Source organism: Saccopteryx bilineata, chromosome 1 (genome assembly GCF_036850765.1).
Source record: "Saccopteryx bilineata isolate mSacBil1 chromosome 1, mSacBil1_pri_phased_curated, whole genome shotgun sequence".
In the NCBI taxonomy this organism is placed as follows: Eukaryota; Metazoa; Chordata; class Mammalia; order Chiroptera; family Emballonuridae; genus Saccopteryx; species Saccopteryx bilineata.
Window position 1 is genome coordinate 374,859,696 of NC_089490.1, and position 20,029 is coordinate 374,879,724.

The window sequence follows — 20,029 nt, forward strand, 5'->3', positions numbered from 1 at the left end:
AGATTCAGAATCAAGTAAAGATATATAACAATTAAGCAAACATTTCATTACAATCTCCCAATCACCTCCAATGACTTTCCATTCCAGCCATTTTAGCCTGAGTTGACTTCCATGTCTGACATGCACAGTCACTCCTATTGGTCACTCTTCCTCTCTAATTGTCCAAATTGATGAAAATTATTGAGATAATGGTTAAGATCTTCAGTTCTAGGGGGTCTATAATCAGTAGCAGTGAATTCAAGTGGCACATTTGCTATATTTTAGCTGTGTAAACTTGGTGAAGCCTCCAAACTTGAACATAAGCCACCTCATTTGTAAAAAAAGAATGATAATAATACCTATCTTACAGAGTTGTTTCGTCAGGTTTAAATTACATAATGAATATTAAGCTGTTAACACGATGTCTGGCAAGCAAAAAGTACTTAATTATCAGTCAAGGTTCCATTGGAAAATGTATGGCTTACACAGTTTAAAGTAACTGAAGGAGAATCCAATAAAAAGGTAATTTGCAAAGGTCTGCAGAAGGCATTGGGAAACCACAAGAGATAGTGCAAGGTTATTACCATCACTGTATGGAAAAGGATGAAGGTATGGAGTTATCTGACCCTGCAGAAGAGAGTAAAGAAGAGAAAGCTGCCTTAAGAATTGCTGAGAGCCCTGAGCGGTTGGCTCAGTGGTAGAGCACTGGCCTGGCATGTGAATGTCCCGGGTTCAATTCCCAGCCAGGGCACAAAGGAGAAGTGCCCATCTGCTTCTCCACCCTTCCCCCTCTCTTTTCCCTTTATCTCTCTCTTCCCCTCCCACAGCCAAAGCTCCATTGAAGAAAGTTGGCTCAGGTGCTGAGGATGGCTCAATGGCCTCCACTTCAGGCACTAGAATGGCTCTGGCCACAAGGGAGCAATGTCCAAGAGGGGCAGAGCATCGGTCCCTGATGGTCATGCAGGGTGGATCCTGGTTGGGTGCATGCGGGAGTCTGTCTGTCTGCCTCCCTGCTTCTCACTTCAGAAAAATACAAAAAAATAAAATAATAAATAAATAAATAAATAAATAAATAAATAAAAATAAATTTAAAAAGTGCTGAGAGCTTTGGTAGAGGGACTTCCTAGCCTAGGAGCTCTTGCATAGAACTCACTCTTTCCTTCTCTTCAACCTCTAGCTGGTTAATCCATTGACCAACTCAAGTAGAATTTAGAAGGTAAGAAAGCCATCGATGTAGTCCAGAATTCAGCCTTTTTTTTTGTAAAGAGTCAGATAGTAAATATTTCAGGCTTTGAAGCCAGAGGGTCTTTTAAAAACAGCCTTGTAAACAGTGAGTGTAACTATGTTTCAATAAAACTGTATTTACATAATCAGGCTACCCAGGGGTCCGGAACCTATGGCTCGCAAGCCAGATGTGGCTCTTTTGATGGCTGCACCTGGCTCTCAGACAAATCTTTAATAAAAAAAATAATAACGTTAAAAATATAAAACATTCTCATGTATTGCAATCCATTCATTTCCTACCGCTCATGTTCATGATTGCGAGTGGCTGGAGCCAATCACAGCTGTCCTCCGGGACAACACCACATTTTTATTGGATAATGTGCAACGTACACGGGTTGTTGTATGGCTCTCATGGAATTACATTTTAAAATATGTGGCGTTCATGGCTCTCTCAGTCATAAAGGTTCCCTCCCCTGGTTTTTCAGATGCCTGATATAGTTTATACAAATCAGATTCCTAGTGGAGAGAGAAGACTGGGAAATGGACCCCGAGGGGCAGATGGAGAATATTACAGCTCAAAGCAATGTTAGCTGTTCTAGCTTTTGTTACACTTGTTCTTAATATGAATACTATTTAAACTAAGTATGAATTGAGCACACTGGCCTATTTTCTTCAGTCCTATGGTGGCTTTTGCTTAACCATGCTGATCTTACCCAGGTGCACTACAGAAAGCCACAAATCAAAAACTGTACATTTCAAATCTATAGGCTCCATAAATCTGGACAAAGTTGATATCTATGTTTAATCATCACTAAGATCAGGAAAAACAAGAGAGTCATTTTTCTGGCATATGTACTGCCAATGTCTTTTCTACCCTGACTTGTCTTTTTACTTTCAGACTGGTCTTTTCTGAAGGTTTAAATTCATTTCATTATCACCTGATTTATCGATTTTTCCCTTCTTATTGCCTCTTAAGTCCTCCTTAAACAATGGTTTTATACTTTATTAATATTATTCTCCTATGTTACCTTCCTGAAACTTTATTGTTTCTATATTCTAAAGAAGTACACTTTTAAAAAATATTCTTTTGTGTGTGTTGAGGAGTATGTGTCAAGATGCAGGCTTTCTTTTGTATTTCACATTGACCCAGAACCATTTATTGGAAAGCCCAGCTTCTACTCATGGCACAGAAATAAATGCCCCCCTTGCTGTTCAAGTGGGCTTGTGCCAAGCTTTCTATTTTGTTCCACTGACCTACTGAGCTAAGATACTTGTCTTAATTATTACACCTTTATAAGAAGTATTGATATCGTAAGCCGTCTTTAATATTATCTTGGTGATTCTTGGCACATTTCATTCCCAAACATATATTTTAGGATCGGCTTTTAAATTTCAACCCAATTATGGCAGATTTTTTAAATAACTAACACATTAAATCTGTAAATAAATTTGGGGAGAAATTTTATTTTTTATAATATGGAGGCTTCTGATGTCTGACTAGGGTCTATTCTCCATGAATTCAAGAATCATTTAATATGTTATAGTTTATTTTGTTTACACATCTTACCAATCATTTATTAAATGCATTGTTAGATATTTTATGTTTTAGGTACTGTTATAAGCAGTATTATTTTTAAATGTCATCAATGTTCATAGTTGGTGCACTAAAATACACATGCTTTTTTTGTCTATTAATTTAATGTCATACAATTTTACTGAATTTTACTACTATTTCTGTAAAGCTTTTTAGATTTTTTTCATGTTGAATTATTAGTCTTCCTGGGCTACCATAACAAAATACCACAGACTGGGTAGCTTAAAAATGAGGAGTTTATTTCTCTCAATTCTAGGAGCTAGAAGTCTAAAATCAAGGTGCCAACAAGGTGGGCTTCTGATGAGGCCATTTCTACTGGCTTGTAGATAACCAGCTTCTCATGGTGTCCTCACATGGCCTTTCCTCAGTGCTCATAGGGACAGAGGGCGACCTCTGGCATTTCTTCCTCTTCTTATAAGGACACCAGGTCTACCAGTCCTATCAAATTAGGGGTACCTCCTTTATGGCCTCATTTAACCTTACTTTCTCCTTAAAAGCCTTATCCCCAAAGTCAGTCACATTGGGAACTAATATTCAGCATATTATCTATGAAGGGACACAATTCTGTATAATAGGTAAAGATCTTGATTTAGCAAAGTAAAATCACTCTGACAACCTTGAACTCCAATGTTTTGTCTCCCCTGGCCCATAAGACTGTCAAAAATCTCTTAGTGGTAGCTTATTACTCAGACCTCACCCTCTTGGTTCCTGGCTGTTAGAAATCAGTGAAAATCTCAGAAGGAAAACAGGATAGCATGTCAGTTTCATCCAACACAGTGTTTCCTTTCTCCAAAATCTTAACCTTTCCATCCAGATGCCTTGCTCTCTGATGCCTTAAAACCATTTATTTTAATAACTCTATCTAGTTTTTTTTCAGTTGTTTTCGATGGGTGAGTTGGTCTCCTATAAAGTAGTCCATTACAGGGAGAAGAAGAAATTCATACAATCCTACTGGGAAGTTCCTGAGAAGAAGGAGATGGAGTAGGCACCTAAGAAGGTTTATCCAGCATAGATGCAGTAATAAATATCGCAGAGAAGGAGAACAATATTAGAAAAGTTTTGGAGGCAAAATGAGTCTGGGGGGGAATATGTGCTAGAGACAAGGTTTGGAAGCTTGTTTCATTGTACAGGAGATGACAGATGTTACCAACAACTATAAAGCAAGGTTTAATAGCTGCCTTGTAATGTTTTTATTTTTATATTTTGAGTTATAACAAAATTAAGAGAATGGAGAAACCAAGGAAGGCATCTTTAGATAGGATTAAAGAAATGTTTTTGTTTTGTTTTGTTTTTGTTTCTTTTTTATTAACCAAAAAGGGGAAATATAGGCATATTGTATAAAATATGGAGCAGTAGCAGCAGGTATGGTATGGGGCAGCGGTTTTCAAACTTAGGCATGAATTCCTCTGAAAGCTTAAAAAGCGGATTTCTGGATTCCACCTTCACGAATGAGACCAGATAATTGGCATTTCTGACAAGTCCTCAGGTGTGCTGATGTAGCGGCTGCTGCTGCCCTGGGAACCATATTTTGAGAACCATTAGTATTGAGTAATCACTAAAAGAATAGTAAAGGAATGTGGAAATAACAGCTACTAAAGTGATGCAGTTGAATAGAAACTTAAAGAATTATTGCTTCAAATAATTCTAATACTTGCTTCAAAGAATTGTAATGTGCTTTACTTCGCTAAAGCACAGGACCTTGGTATAAACTTCTAGCACATTAGATCATAAGTAATTTAGCTTAAGGATTATGAAAAAGATTCTAATTTACTAAGAACTGTGATGGCCATGCAGCAGTAAAGAATATAATTACTTTTTAAATCATTTTTCCTGAGCCAGCATCCTGTTATCACCACTTTGTAAATAGTGCAATTTCCCTCTCTGATAGTTCTACTAATATCAACCTGATTAGTTTAAGAGCTGATAGTAGCATTGTATAATTTCACATATTAATAATTGTATGGAACAAAATCACTGTGTAGCATTTTTCAAATTGCATACCATATGACTTTCACTTCCCATTGACTTACATTCCTAAGATAGAGATGAATTGAACTGTCACTTACGATCAAATGAATCTAGGTGAAAAAGCCTTTCCTTCCTATCAGGGGAAATTATTTAATGACAGTGTCAATGTAGAGTCAAGTTGATATTTACGTGTCGTAAAACTACGTTTCTATATTTCTGGAAAATTCAAAGAAGATATTCCTTCGTGGTAAAATTAAAAATAAGTTAAACTTACCAATAACCATCAAACTGCTTGTATAAATGAAAGGTTACATTTCTCTTCAGTACTGAATAAAAATGTAAGTATGGAAAACATTTTTCAACTTCATATTCTTCAGTCATTTTTTTGGAAAAGCCTGCCTAGGTGACTTTAAGAATAATGCCGCTATTTTCTTTAAGTGAAATGCATGCCTTAGGAAAGCTGGGCATCTTTAAAGAAGGTGTAAACACTCTGGCGAAGTCTCACTGACTATCCCTCCTGGCTAGCTTAACAGCCCATGATGAGTTAATTCATAGTGTTTCTGAGAATTCTCATAGAGACAAAAATCACAGTGGAAATTGCCAGGACTCAGTACATCAGTATATTAACAATCTAAAGAAAGGTACTGAATCTGGAGATACAATAGATGAAAACCTGGGGAAATGTCACAGCACCGATAATGAAATTCATTCTATTCAGGTGTAGATGAGACTTGGTGAGCCAAAGCTCTCAGCTTTTCAAAATGTGTCTAAAATGTCCTATAGCTTTCATCACCCACAACCTGGGCCTGACCTGCCGAAATGAGGAAGAAGCACATCGGATTCGTGAGCTTTAAGCACTGGGTCAGTGAATCCCCTGTTGGTTCTTGGCTCTTTGAAATAATTGAATGTGTGATTTTATTAAGCAGACATTAAAAACAGAGGAAGTGAAAGACTCCATGGAATGCTGTTTACAAAGAAACACTTGATTTAATCAAAATAGAATGTACTGCTTTTTATAGTGAAGCATCAAATTGTTTGTGGTTACCCAGAAAGAAATGTGATGAGTCCTGGAAGTTCCCACCTCCTTTAACACGGAGTGAAGCACACTGTTCTCTCAGAAGGCTCCAGTCTTTGATGATCAAGCAGAGGCAGTGTTTCAGGCCTCCTGATGGAGACGGGGTACCACTCTGTGGGGATCCCCATGGGACTGCTGCAACACATTGGACTACAGACAAACGCCCATTACTATTTTTCCACAATCAGTCTATAGGATACAGTTCCCCTCTCTCTAATCTATCCAGAAAGTATCGAATTGAACTATATGCTCATAAATTGCAACCTATGTTAAATAGCATGTTTTTTACTTGTGATTGTCAAAGGCAAATGACAACATAATACATTTTCTCTCTACCACAAACCATGTGTACCCCCTCTCCCACACACGAAATTTGTCTCACTGATGTGGAATCCTGGATGAACACTTTCTGGGTTTCAGAGTTCTTTAGTCAGCACAGGTTCACAGGTTCTATATTCTTGTTTCCAATTCAGGATACAGCAATATATATATATATATATATATATATATATATATATATATATATATATACACACACACACACACACACCACACACACACACACACACACATACACACATATATATCCATATGTGTGTGTGTGTGTGTGTGTGTGTGTGTGTATATATATATTTGTATTTTTCTGAAGCTAGAAATGGGGAGAGACAGTCAGACTCCCGCATGCACCCGAACCGTGATCCACCCAGCATGCCCACCAGGGGGCGACGCTCTGCCCACCAGGGAGCGATGCTCTGCCCCTCCAGGGCGTCACTCTGCCGACCAGAACCTCTCTAGTGCCTGGGGCAGAGGCCAAGGAGCCATCCCCAGCGCCCGGGCCATCTTTGCTCCAATGGAGCCTCGGCTGCGGGAGGGGAAGAGACAGAGAGGAAGGAGAGGGGGAGGCGTGGAGAAGCAGATGGGCGCTTCTCCTGTGTGCCCTGGCTGGGAATTGAACCCAGGACTTCTGCATGCCAGGCCGACGCTCTACCACTCAGCCAACCTGCCAGGGCCCATATATTTCTTTAAAGCACTGGATAGAAAATATTTTAGGTTTTGCAGGCTATAAGGTCTATGTCATAAGTGCTCAACTCTGTGATTGTAGTGGCATTTAAATTGGAAATAGGCTGACCTGGGTTTGACATGTAGTTCTGCCATTATGTGACCCAGGGTAACACCTCTAAGTTTTAGAATGATCACAAAGTCTTTAAATCATAATTCATCTGTAAAATGGCATAACAAGGTCTTTCTTGAAGACTTGTTGGGAAAGCTATTGAGTCCCTAGTATGTTCTAGAGATGGTTCCACACAACTCCACCCCATGTTCATCCTCCCAACAGTGGCCTGTGGAGATGTTATAAGCCTCCAGGGGAGTTTTGGCAATAGGTTCAGAGAGACTAGTTCTGAGTTGCACAGCTAACAATATGGAGCTGGTGTTCTGAACCAAAGTTTCTGAGACTCCAAAGCCCATTATTTAGATTGCTGATACCTGGCTCTCACTACATCTCGTGTTAAGAAGGAGAGAACATGAAAGAAAAAAAAAATGACTAACACATTTTGTGGCCTGTGGTAGGCCACTAAATAAATGTTGATTTTTCCCCTCCCTAGAGAGGCAACCCAAGGTTTATTAATGGCAGCGTTAGAAAAATATCCTGATAAATCTTCGTGAAGAAAAAGATGAAGGGGAAAGAAACCTATAAGATAATATTGATAGGTTCAAGTAGAAAATTCGATAGTTGTCTAGTTCCCATGCACCAGTAGTTTCTGATGGACAACATAATGGGGGTTGAGGCCTGAAGCCTGCAGCACCCGTGAACTCTCCATAGAGAACACGTCTGTTGAATGGTCGATGCCAGAGCTCGTCTTATGTTTGTCGCACTCTCATTACTTTCAGTGGCATCTGCCCAGCATGCCTGGGCATTAGCAATATGACGTTTCTCTCCTAAATTTGCATTTTGTCCAGCAGCCCAGAGATGAACCAGAGCGCTAGGTGGTGAGGCCAGTGCTAGAAAGAGACACCTGAAAACAGGACCTCGAGTACTAACTAGTTCTATGTAACCCTAAAGAAAGCAGCTGCCTATCGATCATCCCCTTGTTCTTCGTTCCTCTTTCAGAGAAAACTTCATAGGGTCTGACATTCTTATCTAACAGGGCACTGTCAGTCCCGGGGAACTTCTCCGCAATTACACAGACCACGTGACCATTTTTATTGAGCACTGTGATGAAGGTATTGCATGGGGAGCTAGGCTGTGCTGTGCCAATTAATCAGGCCTGGACTCTCAGGGAGGTAATGCAATAGAGATTAATTTTTTGCTCTTATAAACCTGTGTGCAAGTTGGGCTTCTCTCTGAAGAAGCTGCACTCCAGCAAAGACTCAGGACTCAGCAGTTTCTACACAAGTCCTTAGATGCTTTGGTCCAGAACTGATGATATGCAGTCCTTAGATTTATAGTCCATTGCTCAGAACCAGTCACATGACCTCTCCTCATTGCAAAGATGGTGGGGAATTGGGGGGGAGGGGTAATACATGGGAATTCAATCAGCCATAAGTGTTTCTGACAGGTGCCTGCTGTCAACCTGTGCTATGGAAAAATACCTTTATCCAATTCAAAGTCATTGACTACTCCATTGTTTTGAAATTCATTGGAAGACTACACTGTAGGATAAAATGTTATTGAACAGCTCAGTATGGAAAACATGAATTGCCCTAGGCTTGGCTGAACTTGCCTTGGCTCTCATCCTTTGTCAAATTAATACTTGAGGAGTGATATGTCTGTGCTATTGCATGAGGTAGTCTTGAGACCAGTGGGCATCACTAGGAAAAATAGGTTTTGTCTTTATATTAGTAGAGAAAATCCACCTTGGACCAAAGCTGCATTTTTTTTACAGTAGAGAAATAATAAAGGGAGCTCTGGGTTGCAGGGTAGAATTTCAGTGCATTCTGTCCTAGACAAAGGGCCAGAGGGTCTGATGTAGATAATCAGGCTCCTCAAAGACAGGGTTAAGGGAGGAGAGTTTGTCTCTCACTCTGCTCAGATATAAAGAGAGGTAAGTGAATGTCAGGCTCTTATCTGAGGGCAGAATTAAAGGAAAACAGCCAAGGTATATCTTCTAGGCAAGAGAAACCGAACACAGTTCCAGAGTCAGAATGAGATCAAGATCTGAATAGGGCAGACTGGACCCATTGTTCTCATAGGCTAACACAGCTAGAATTTTTATTTCTTCTGACTGTATGTAGAGAGTAAGACCAAATAGAGGGACCAGGAGTGAATGGACATGCGGGGCATTTTGACTAGAAGATCTTTGGCTGAAAAAGAAGAAATGAACATTTGTTCGACTCCTATGAGTGAGTTAAGGGGCCTTGAGAAGGCCAGGGTAGTCAATTCAGGCTGGGGAGTTTGAGGACCATCTGGCTTCCTTAAACACAGTTTTGATATAGGTTAAAAAAGGAAAGCAATAAAGAAAACCTGTTCCCATCACCGGAAGACCTCCCTGGGAACATGAACAAGCTCCTATGGAGAGTTCTAAAGCGAAACAACAGAATATCTTTTGTGGAGTCAGAAATGATTATGGAAAAAAACAAAACATCTTTATTTGGAACAGAAAGAACAGTGGCACTCAAGGGAATGGTAGCTAAAGGCAGGCAGGAGAAATATTAAGGTGTAGTGTAGCCAGTCTTCTAAAACTAGTCCAACCAGTGTTAGTTGGGCGTCAATGGTGATCCTGTTGGTGACTTGGCAGAAAAATAAGAAATTTGAGGAAAAGATTGCTGCTGGAATTGGAAACCTAGATCTAACCTTAGCTGGAGTTCCATCTCAGTAACAAAGAGTTCGTTTCTTCCGTCACTGTTATGCCTGGTGCAGAGAAGGGTGGCTGAGTGCAATAGGAGGGGATTTCCTTGAGAAGCAGTGAGATTACTGTTAATGGAAACAGTAAGCACTAAAAGAGGCAGGATGACCAACTGCCCAGGTTATTGTAGAAAACTTCCTGCTCTGACAGAGAAATCCTAGAAGACGCCTATGGTCCCTTCTAGCATCCATCAAACAGTGAATGGAGAGTCTGGTTTTGTTACGGGGTTTAGTTATGACATATCGGGTCTGTGCCTCCTCTCATTCTTCAGAGCTCTATAAACCCACACTCGTTTTGAGAATCCAAGAGATAATGTAGAGAAAGGTGAAACAGGCAGAGAAGAGAAAACACGATAAGTCTGCCACCCAGCATGCTCAGTTGTCACTTTCTCCCTGTTTCTGTCCCTGCCATCAGGTGCAGCCATCCCCAACCCACAACGGCAGTGCTTCTTTTAATCACAGTCTAAACCTGGAGATTAATTCTGAGCAAGGCTGGAGATTAGCTTGATCAGGCTGCATGTCGTGTTTGCCTCTGTCAACTGGTCAACTGTACCGGGTGGAGGCAAAGCTTCCGAATCACAGGGCGCCTCTTGCCAGGCGGCCTCTGTGTGCTCCCTGTTCCTGCTCCAGAGTCCTACGACTCCAGTCCCTATCCCCGCCAGGTGGCCCATCTACTACCATCATAAACGGAAGGAGCTGGATGTCATGATTTCCCTCCGGAAAGGGAGAGGGTTCCGACGGCACAGCCTTCTTACCCTGCACAGTTACAAAGCCTGAGCCTGCTCCGCAGCTTCCGTTGGAACAGCCGCGGTCCCCCCCCCCCCTCCAGGACTCCCACCCACCGTCAGGCCCAGGCTCATCTGGATGCAGGGCTGCCTACCTCCTGCCAACATGTATTTCCCCTATTCACGATCAATAAGTCACAGGCCTAGTTGGCCTTTCCCCAGCCATGAGAGAAGCACAGCTTGAAGTAAAAAAAAAAAAAAAAAAAAAAAAAAAAAAAGCACCAAAATAGACTCCCACCTTTGCCCAGTGTTTCTTCCCAGGTTCTCCACTGTGTGTTCGGAGGATGGAATATATGTGAAAGAGGGATAAAAACAGGAGAGAAGAAAAACAAGAAAGATGGGAGGGAGGAATGACAAGATAGAAAAAAAAGGGGGGGAGAAAAACGGGGCAAAGGGAAAGTCATTGTGTTTTGAAAAATCTAAAAAATATACTTTCTATTCTGGAAATATGTTCACACGTTCTTATTCCTCTCAGGGGCTTGAGGCAGAAGCCACAGTCTAAGCCCTCTACTGACCTCCTCCACCAGCCCCCTACTTACTTCTGATTGGACCCAGTTTCCCAAGCCACGCCCCTGCTGTATTTTCATAGGCTCCCAGTCTCCCAAACTTGGGAGACAATACAGTATTTAACCAACCACTTTTATTTTACAAAATAATAGCTATTAGCTTATTGACTGCTCCTCTTGACTCAGGCTCGATTCCAAGTTTTCTTATAAATACTCTTGCCTCTAGTTGTCATCACTTCCCAGTAAATAATTGTCAGCTCACTTTTATGATGAGAAACTTAGGCTAAATAACTTGGCACACAGCAACTAAGAAGTCATAATTCAACCCTGGGCAATCTGAAGCTATAATTCCTGCTCCTAGCTCCCCTCCCTCAACACCGTCTCCCATTAAGGAGAAAAGGGACATGATAAATGCTTAGCTCAGCTTCCAAAAGCAGTGCCTCTTCAAGCTATGGTATCCTCCAATGAGAGGACTAGAACTTTCTCAGCATCTGTAAGAACTGCAGAGACGCAGACACTCTTTCCCTTCCCAAAGATGTGCTCTGGAGCAGCAGAAGTTTGGATAAATCATAGAACATCAGAACTGGAATAAAATGCACCCAAACTGCATGTTACAAATGAAAACTCTAAGGTTCTCAAACCTGAGTGGACTTGTATCATTTCTTTGCTAAGTATAATCAGAACTAGAAGACATCTTATAATCTATCTAGTCTCAGCCACTTGTTTCTACCTGCATCTCTTTTATAGATGTGGGCATCAAGAAACATAAGGAACTGGTCTATCTTTGAATCACAGGATCTAATTTTCTACAAAATGTGGAGGCAGCTGTTGTGGTCAATTTCAGAGAAATATTAAGGTCTATGATGGAATATACGATGTCCAGGGTGATCCAACTGAAGGATAGAGTGTAGAGTGTCTGGATATAAAAGGAACTCAAGAAAAGAGATATTAGGTGAATGAATGATGTATGATTGAATGAATGAAAATTTAAAAGTAGAAGCAGAAGCCACTGGCCAATCCATGTGGTTCCAAATATGCCATCTTAAAACCTTCTGTAAAAAAAATCCCAGCACCTTCCCTCTTTAGAAACTTTTTTCACTAGGATAAAGAAAGCAGGATGATTTGACACTGGGATAAAAGTAGGAGTGGGACTCAAACTTGTTATTTGATCTACAGTTTCATCAGCCTGCATTGGTATGGCAAGTTAAAACAGGAAATGGGTTCAATTACTCTGGTGAGCTTAAGACAAGGTTTCAGGGTCTGATGACTTAGGCTACTACCCTGAACAGAATCTCATTAGAAATGTCCTCAGTGTTTGTGGATTACTATGCTTCCTTCACATTCATCCCAAAACACCCGGTATTGTCAGTGGTTATTTTACATATGTCTGCATTTGCTCACACTGTAATGTAGTGGTTAGGTAGAACCTTGGACACTAGCTTTGTCAAGGTCAGACAGTTCTTTTTTTTTTTTTTTTTACAGAGACAGACAGAGAGTCAGAGAGGGATGGACAGACAGGAACGAGAGATGAGAAGCATCAATCGTTAGTTTTTCGTTGTGCATTGCAACCCCTTAGTTGTTCATTGATTGCTTTCTCATATGTGCCTTGACCGCAGGCCTTCAGCAGACTGCGTAACCCCTTGCTCGAGCCAGCGACCTTGGGTCCAAACTGGTGAGCTCAAACCAGATGAGTTCGGGCTCAAGCTGGCAACCTCAGGGTCTCGAACCTGGGTTCTCAGCATCCCAGTCCAACACTCTATCCACTGTACACTCTATCCACTTGCCTGGTCAAGCAAGGTCAGACAGTTCTTGTTACAATTGTGTCTCCATCACTTATCTATAAAATCCTCAACACTTAACCGATCTCTCTGAACTCTGCTCAGAACTCATCTGCACTAGCATTTTGCAGAGATTTCATTTCTACTTTCTAAGGAGTTGGCCATATACTCCAGACCTGACCCAAGCAACTCCAATCCTGATTACTAGTGGACAATAATATGATGACCTCTCTCCTTTTTTAGTTTTATTTATATAATACAAACTTCTCTTCTGGTTAGTCATTAAGATATTTGACCCCCAGGCATTAACTAGTTGAAGGCAGAATCAAATATGTTCCTCAACATGAAAAGACAATTTCAGGCTAGAGTAAAGACAAATTGCTTGAGAGAGTGGTTTGATTCCATTCATGCATATATTCATTGTCCCCGTGGTCAGTGAACAGTGTCTCATTCAAAATTCAATTTGGAGACTTATGGTCATTCTGAATGAAAGGAAGAAGCACAGATAGGATCATCACAGAGTGGAGTTTGTCTATTTCTTGCAGGTAGGATGAGTCATTGCAAATAGAAGAGTCCTGTTCAGAGGTCTCTTCTGCATGGAATCCTAGAAGGAAAGAAATAATGGGTAAAGAAGGTTGGCACATTCTCTCTCTAAAGAGTCAAACTGACACTGGTGAGCCCTGCCGCTGGCAACATCCAGAAAGAGGGGAAGGGAAATATGGCTGAAGGAAGAAGCCAAAGAAGCTCTTCTCTTTTTTATCTAATAAGACAGGAACCTAAATGATTCAATTGCTCTCAGAGATGCTGCATTAGATCACCCACCAAAAGATGTCCCAGGTCGTAGTGGGTTCTTCTTTCCTTTATTTATAAGAATTTCATATTTAACCTCAGGCCCTTGTATTTGAAACTGCCCCTAAAACTCAGTTCTGGCATTTCATCCTTCTCAGGAGGGTCCATTAAAGGAAGATTATGAATGTATAGATTTTTCTATACATTATAGATTTTTCTTTTCCTCTCTTTCATGCTACAGAAAGGCAACCCACCATTGTTTCTTTCCTGCACAATGGAGCCATAATTGATGAGCCAACGCACTTCTGGCAGAAGCAAGGAAGGGGAAGCATGCTTAGAAAATAGAACTCAGAGAGACAAGACAGGGACATTGAAGCGTCCATGCTGCAGCTGGCTCCCATGTATCACCTCATTTAGGACACACCACAACTCCCTGACACAGGTAAGTTATATCCATTTTAAGTAAGGGAGAACTGAGCATCAAACAGGTTAAACAGCTTACCCAAGGTCACAGAGCAACTAAGTGGTGAAGTCAGGTTAGAATTTCTTAAGTTAGGACACCAACTCGAGTCGTCATTAGTACCTAAGAATAAAATACCTTAGCAGTCAGCTAAAGCATAAAAGGAAGAGCATGTTTTGCAAAAATGAAACTCGGGGGAAAAATACAAGGTCATTAGATCATTGTTCACTTGTTTCCTTTGCTCTTGTCGAATTGTTTTCTTTCCTAAGCAGAAGTGACTGACTGTTAGTCAAATAGGCCAAGAGAGAATTCCTTCTTCTTTATAAGGTCTTTAACTTGTTGTTAAATGACTGCACATGGAGAGATCTGTCTCCCTTCTTCATATACACAGACAGATGCACGAACACACACACACATGCACATATACATCAAAGTAGTAAGAAGGGTAATCAGAATGCTTGCATTTTTCCTCCTCCTCCTCTCCCTCTTCTCCTTCCTCCTCCATTTCCTCCTTCTCCTCCTCCTATTTATCATTAAATAAAGCTTTAATTAAATAGATAAAGAATTTCCTTAGCCATCAATTTTGAGATACGTTTCTCTTATCTCTGAAACTGGACTTAGGCAGTTCTAAGAACCAAAAGGAAAACAGATTCTTCCAAATCTTTGTCTTTCAAGCAGCTCCAGGCAGAGAAGACCTTTGAGGCCCCTGATAAATGTACATCATCTCCTTCCTTTCCTTCCTTCCTTCTTTCCTTCCTTCCTTCCTTCCTTCCTTCCTTCCTTCCTTCCTTCCTTCCTTCCTTCCTTCTTTCCTTCCATCATCCTTTTCCTTCCTCCAGAAACTGTTTCCTGTTTGCCTATAATGTGATAAACACTAGACAAGGACCCAGGGCTGAAAATGATTCAAATCGGATACAGCTATTAAATAGAGCTTTGTGACAGATGGTGGAAATAAGCATTAATCAAATGATCCCACAAATGACTGTGAAGTTTCAACTGTGGCATCTATCCAGAAGAAGAGGTACCCAAGGCCTTGAAAGAGGATCTGGTCAGGAAATACAAAGATTCCTGAAGAGGGGACACGTGACTTGCAATCCAAAAGATAAATAGGCATTAATTTTATGTTGGTAAGGAACATATTTCAGGCAGATAGGAAAGCATATGCAATGGTCCTGTGGTGAGGGGAGACATATTGAGTTGGAGAAAATAAGCAGTATGGATGAAGAACAAATATGGAGGGGAAGTTTGTTTCAAAATAAGACTGAAGAGATGAGCAGGACTATAAAGGGACATGTGAGTTACTGTAAGAAGTTTTTCATTCATGAAAGCCTCAGAAGGGTTCTAAGTAGATGAGATGAGATGATCAGGTTTGCGCTTTCAGAACGTCATTTTTGTTGAGATGTAAAGAAATTGATTCTTTGTTGCCAGAATCAATTCTGTGTGGGGGGGAGGGTGTCTTGGGAAAGTTAGGGGCACAAATAAGTTCTCCTGCCCATCGTGTGCTCTGAATTTCTGTCCTCACTTAATTTCCATCATCCGCTCATCATCATGCATCCTGTGGTTACAGGTCTCTCCTTCATCCCTTGATCCTCACACTGGACAGTTTCCTGTTTTTTAAAGCCCTCTAAACACTGCTAACAGAGGCCATACTGAATGTTTTCTACTAATGCTTACAGACTACAGGGTATTTCTGCAGAGGAGAGATGAGGCGAAACTGGCTACTGAACATGAGACTTTAGTCTCTTAAAGCCCCCTAGGTAATTTCTACCAGTCATCTCCCTGACTTCTTTTGACCTTCAGTCCCACATCACAGCTATCTTGTCACAGCACCCTTTTTATCTATCCAGATGTTTCTTTTCCACAGTCTCCAATTCCCAGGACCCTCCCCCAACCCACCCACAAGCTCCCATCAACCCCTCACCTTTCCCTGGCAATCAGAAACAGACTTAAAATTCTGGCTTCCATATATCTAAGTTTCTTATGAGATTGGTGGAGAACAGGACAGGTCTTATCTGAAGCAAAAAAGCAAACCTCCTACTGAAAGGGATTCTTTTCTATCTAGCTGCAGAGTCTAAAGTGTGGTAGCTTTTAAAATTGGGACCATTTTTTTTCCTTTATACCTATAAGAGTTATTTGCTTCTATTTTACTCACCTGACTCCAGCTGATAATGCCAAATCAATACCAAAATGCAAGAAGTAGGAGAGATGTTTAATTTTAAAAAAACCAAAAAACTCCAAACAAGCAAACACACAAAAAACCACAAACAACCAGTGAAAGTTTCTACCCGGTAGTGGTTATGCTACCTCCACATAAAAAAGATAATTATCTATTCACTTACCCAGGCACTTTCCAGATCAAAACCAGGAGATAAGAAATCTAATAGTTCCTGCAAAACTTAGAAGAGCAGAGATAGCTAGTACATCTTTAGAAGCAAGTAGATAAAATAGATCTGTGCATGAATTTGGACATGGAAAAAAACAAATGTGCTGTAGGAAACATCAGCTCCCAAAAGACACTGAGAAGTGACAGCATAAACAGCAATCGGGGCAGAAAGGAAGGTAATAAAAACAAGAGGAGGAGAAAATAGGAAGGCTGCCCAGGCGAACAGAACAATTTGCCAACGTGTGCGTGTCATTAACCCCATCTACGGGCTTCATTGTCTGAACAAATGGGATGGAGCTATTTTCAGACCAATTATTTTTAGTAATCACCAATTCCCTTATAGTGTGAGGAACTGCAGGGTAACCAGGCTTTTCCAGGCTTCATCATTTCAGTTAAATATTTCACATTCAAACTGCCTCTTAGGCCTCTAAACAATAAGGGTTCATGGCAACAGCGAGTATAGGTTGCTGCCAGTGGGTCCTTCAGGGAAAGAGGCAATTTCCCTGCTCACTACTTGCCAGCAAAGGGCTGCTTCCTTTTATTCAGACTCTGTGTGTGCGTGAGAGAGAGAGCTATTTAATTTCTAGAGTTAAAAACTAGGCTCTGGCATCAGAAAGCTTAGGTTCAACTACTGGACCATCATTGCCAAACAGAGTGATTTGGCCACTTTATTTACCCTCTCCACTTCAGTTTGCTGTCTGGTAAAATTGGGACAATAGTAGGATATTTTCCACCTCATAGGGATGGATGACTGTTGTTGTAATAAAATAAGGAAAAGCACTGAAACATTTAGAATCATGGCTACCATACCAAAAGTCTCAAAAGCATCAAATACTGTGATATTATTAATTCTTCTTATTATGAGTTAATAGATGAAGTGACTTAGTTAAAGCACAGTACTTCCTCCAGATATGCTTGTCTTCATGTGAGTTCCTTCAGCAATAGACTGAGACAAGGATTTGACTGCCGTCGGTTTACGCGAAAACCTTCAGGGAAACAAGACAGTAATAGGAGGAGGGAAGATTGTCAGTACAAGTTCACTCAGCCATCACTCTGGGTGATCGAAGCTAAATCCTACAGGGAATTCCCCCAAAATGCTTGCATGTCACTTGAAAGTTGAGAGAATTGGTGTATTTATACATTCACTCGCCTCACTAATTGGTTGGTGGGACTAAGTGTTTAAGCATTTCTAGCCAATTGTCGATGGGCACAGCAGTCTTGTGGAAAGAACCCTTAAACAGAGATGCATATACTGGGAGCTGACTGGTATTCAGATCACTGAATGGATATCTGAAGTTAATAATAACTCAGGGGTTTGAAGACAACAGCTTTCAGGACACAGTTCTGAACTATGGTGGTGATTTCCTTGTAACTTTAAGATTCAAGTCACCTTTGAAATGACCACATCACGTGTTCCCACCAATCTGTCACTTTGCAGATATATTAATCCAAAAGATAATTATGTTATTTTTTTCAAAAGCAATATGGGGTAAAATATTGAATATGTGTGTCATTCCAATATAGCTAACTAGAAATAAGTTGGGGGTAGAATAAACAGATTTTGGTGTTGGTTATGTTGTTTATGAGATTTTAGCCAAGTTGCATTATCTTTATGAGCCTCTTTCCCACACATTAAATTAGAAATAATAATCTCATTATCAACTGGTACCTGCAGTAGGTCTATGAAACAATCGACACACGAGACGGGGCATCCTATGCGGAGCTGGTGTCATTTAAGCACCCTCATGTTGTCAACCCACAGCTTCAGGTGGCTTCTCTGGAAAAGAAGTGTCAACAAGTTTTGGAAGCCCCTTTTGACGGAATGCTTGCAGCTCATTTCAGGTGCACTTATGCGGTGGGGAAGCATGACCTCATAGAGGCACACAAATGTCAGACTGTCATTGTCCAATCATTCCTGCAGGCATTTCAGGCCCACAGAGAAGAAGCCTGGGCTCTGCCTGTCACGTATGCAGTGGCACTTAACCTTCGAGTATTTTCCAGTAATGCAGATCAGCAGTTGGTCAAGAAAGACAAAAGTAAAGTTGAGGAAATGTTGGACAAAGCAGCTGAATTGTTGACGAGCTGTTTCCACATCTGTGCCAGTGACAATAATGCTGACCTAGGGGAGTCTAAAAGTGGGGGAGGGGGTGCTGTTTCCGGTGGATCAGTTATTCCAGACCTACTTGAAAATCAACAAACTCCATCTGTGTAAACCTCTCATCAGAGCCATTGATAGCTCAAATCTGAAAGATGATTATAGCCTGGCACTGGGAGTGACATACAGGTACAATATTGGACCAAGGGCCATGTTTGATAGTGACTTTAAGCAAGCCAAAGAGTACCTGTCCTTCTTCTTTGAGCACTGTCACTGTTAAAGTTAGAAGAACAAAAAAAAAAGTGATTCCGATATATTTACTTTTAGTAAAATGCTATTGGATCCCATGCTAACCACTGAGCTTTTAAAAAAGTTTTCTCAGGCAGTTTGCTGAAGGAACCAGAGCTGTAAGTGAAGGCAATCTCCTTCTATTAAGTGAGGCTCTAATGAAGCAAGAGAACTTTTATATTTGTTGTGGTTTCTTTCTTATCTTTGAAAAGCTGAACATCATCACGGACAGAAATCTTTGAGTTTTTTTTTTAACTTTTCCATTGATTGAGAGAGAGATAGAGAAAGGGAGAAGGGAGAGGGAGAAAGAGAGAGAGAATCATCAACTCACTGTACCACTTGGTTGTTCCGTTTTGTGTGTACTCACTGATTGCTTGTCTTATGTACCCTGACCAGGAATTGAACCCATGACCTTGGTGTGCCAGGATGATGGTTTATCCACTGAACCACTCAGCCATGGCCCAGAAATCTTTTTAAGAAATCGTACTTGTTACACAAAACACACCTGTTATCTTTGGATACTTTTTTAGTTGCCTTGAAATTCATGCACATGAAGATAATGAAGTCCAGTGTATTTGGGCCAACCTGATATACATGGGTCGCATAAAGGCTATGTATCACATCAGCATTAAAAGCTAGTTGTTAGTAAGTAAAACCCATTTCCTTCACTGCCTACACTATATTGAATATATAAACGTACTCTTTTTTTTTCTTTTTTTTTTTTTTGTATTTTTCTGAAGCTGGAAATGGGGAGGCAGTCAGACAGACTCCCGCATGCGCCCGACAGGGATCCACTCAGCATGTCCACCAGGGGGTGATACTCTGTCCATCTTGGGGCGTCGCTTTGCCACAATCAGAGCCATTCTAGTGCCTAAGGCAGAGGCCACGAAGCCATCCCCAGCGCCCTGGCCATCTTTTGCTCCAATGGAGTCTCAGCTGCGGGAGGGGAAGAGAGAGACAGAGAGGAAGGAGAGGGAGAGGGGTGGAGAAGCAGATGGGCGCTTCTCCTGTGTGCCCTGGCCGGGAATCGAACCCAGAACTCCTGCACGCCAGGCCGACGCTCTACCACTGAGCAAACCTGCCAGGGCCTAAACGTACTCTTGAGGAGAAGTGTGCTCTTCTAGTTTTTATTGTACCAATGAAATCAGTCCTTTGCATGATGTTATTTTCTACAGCTGAAATCTCTTTGGAGCTCTCTTCCCAGGGATGCTGAGACTGTTTGCCTGCACACACAGACACCTTGCAATGTCCTCATCACTCA

At 41.0% G+C, this 20,029-nt stretch overlaps 1 pseudogene; it reads left to right on the plus strand.

The window, feature by feature from the left end:
• Window positions 1–590: 590 nt before the first annotated feature.
• LOC136319667 (PCI domain-containing protein 2 pseudogene) lies at window positions 591–19,454 on the plus strand (annotated as a pseudogene).
• Window positions 19,455–20,029: the final 575 nt, after the last annotated feature.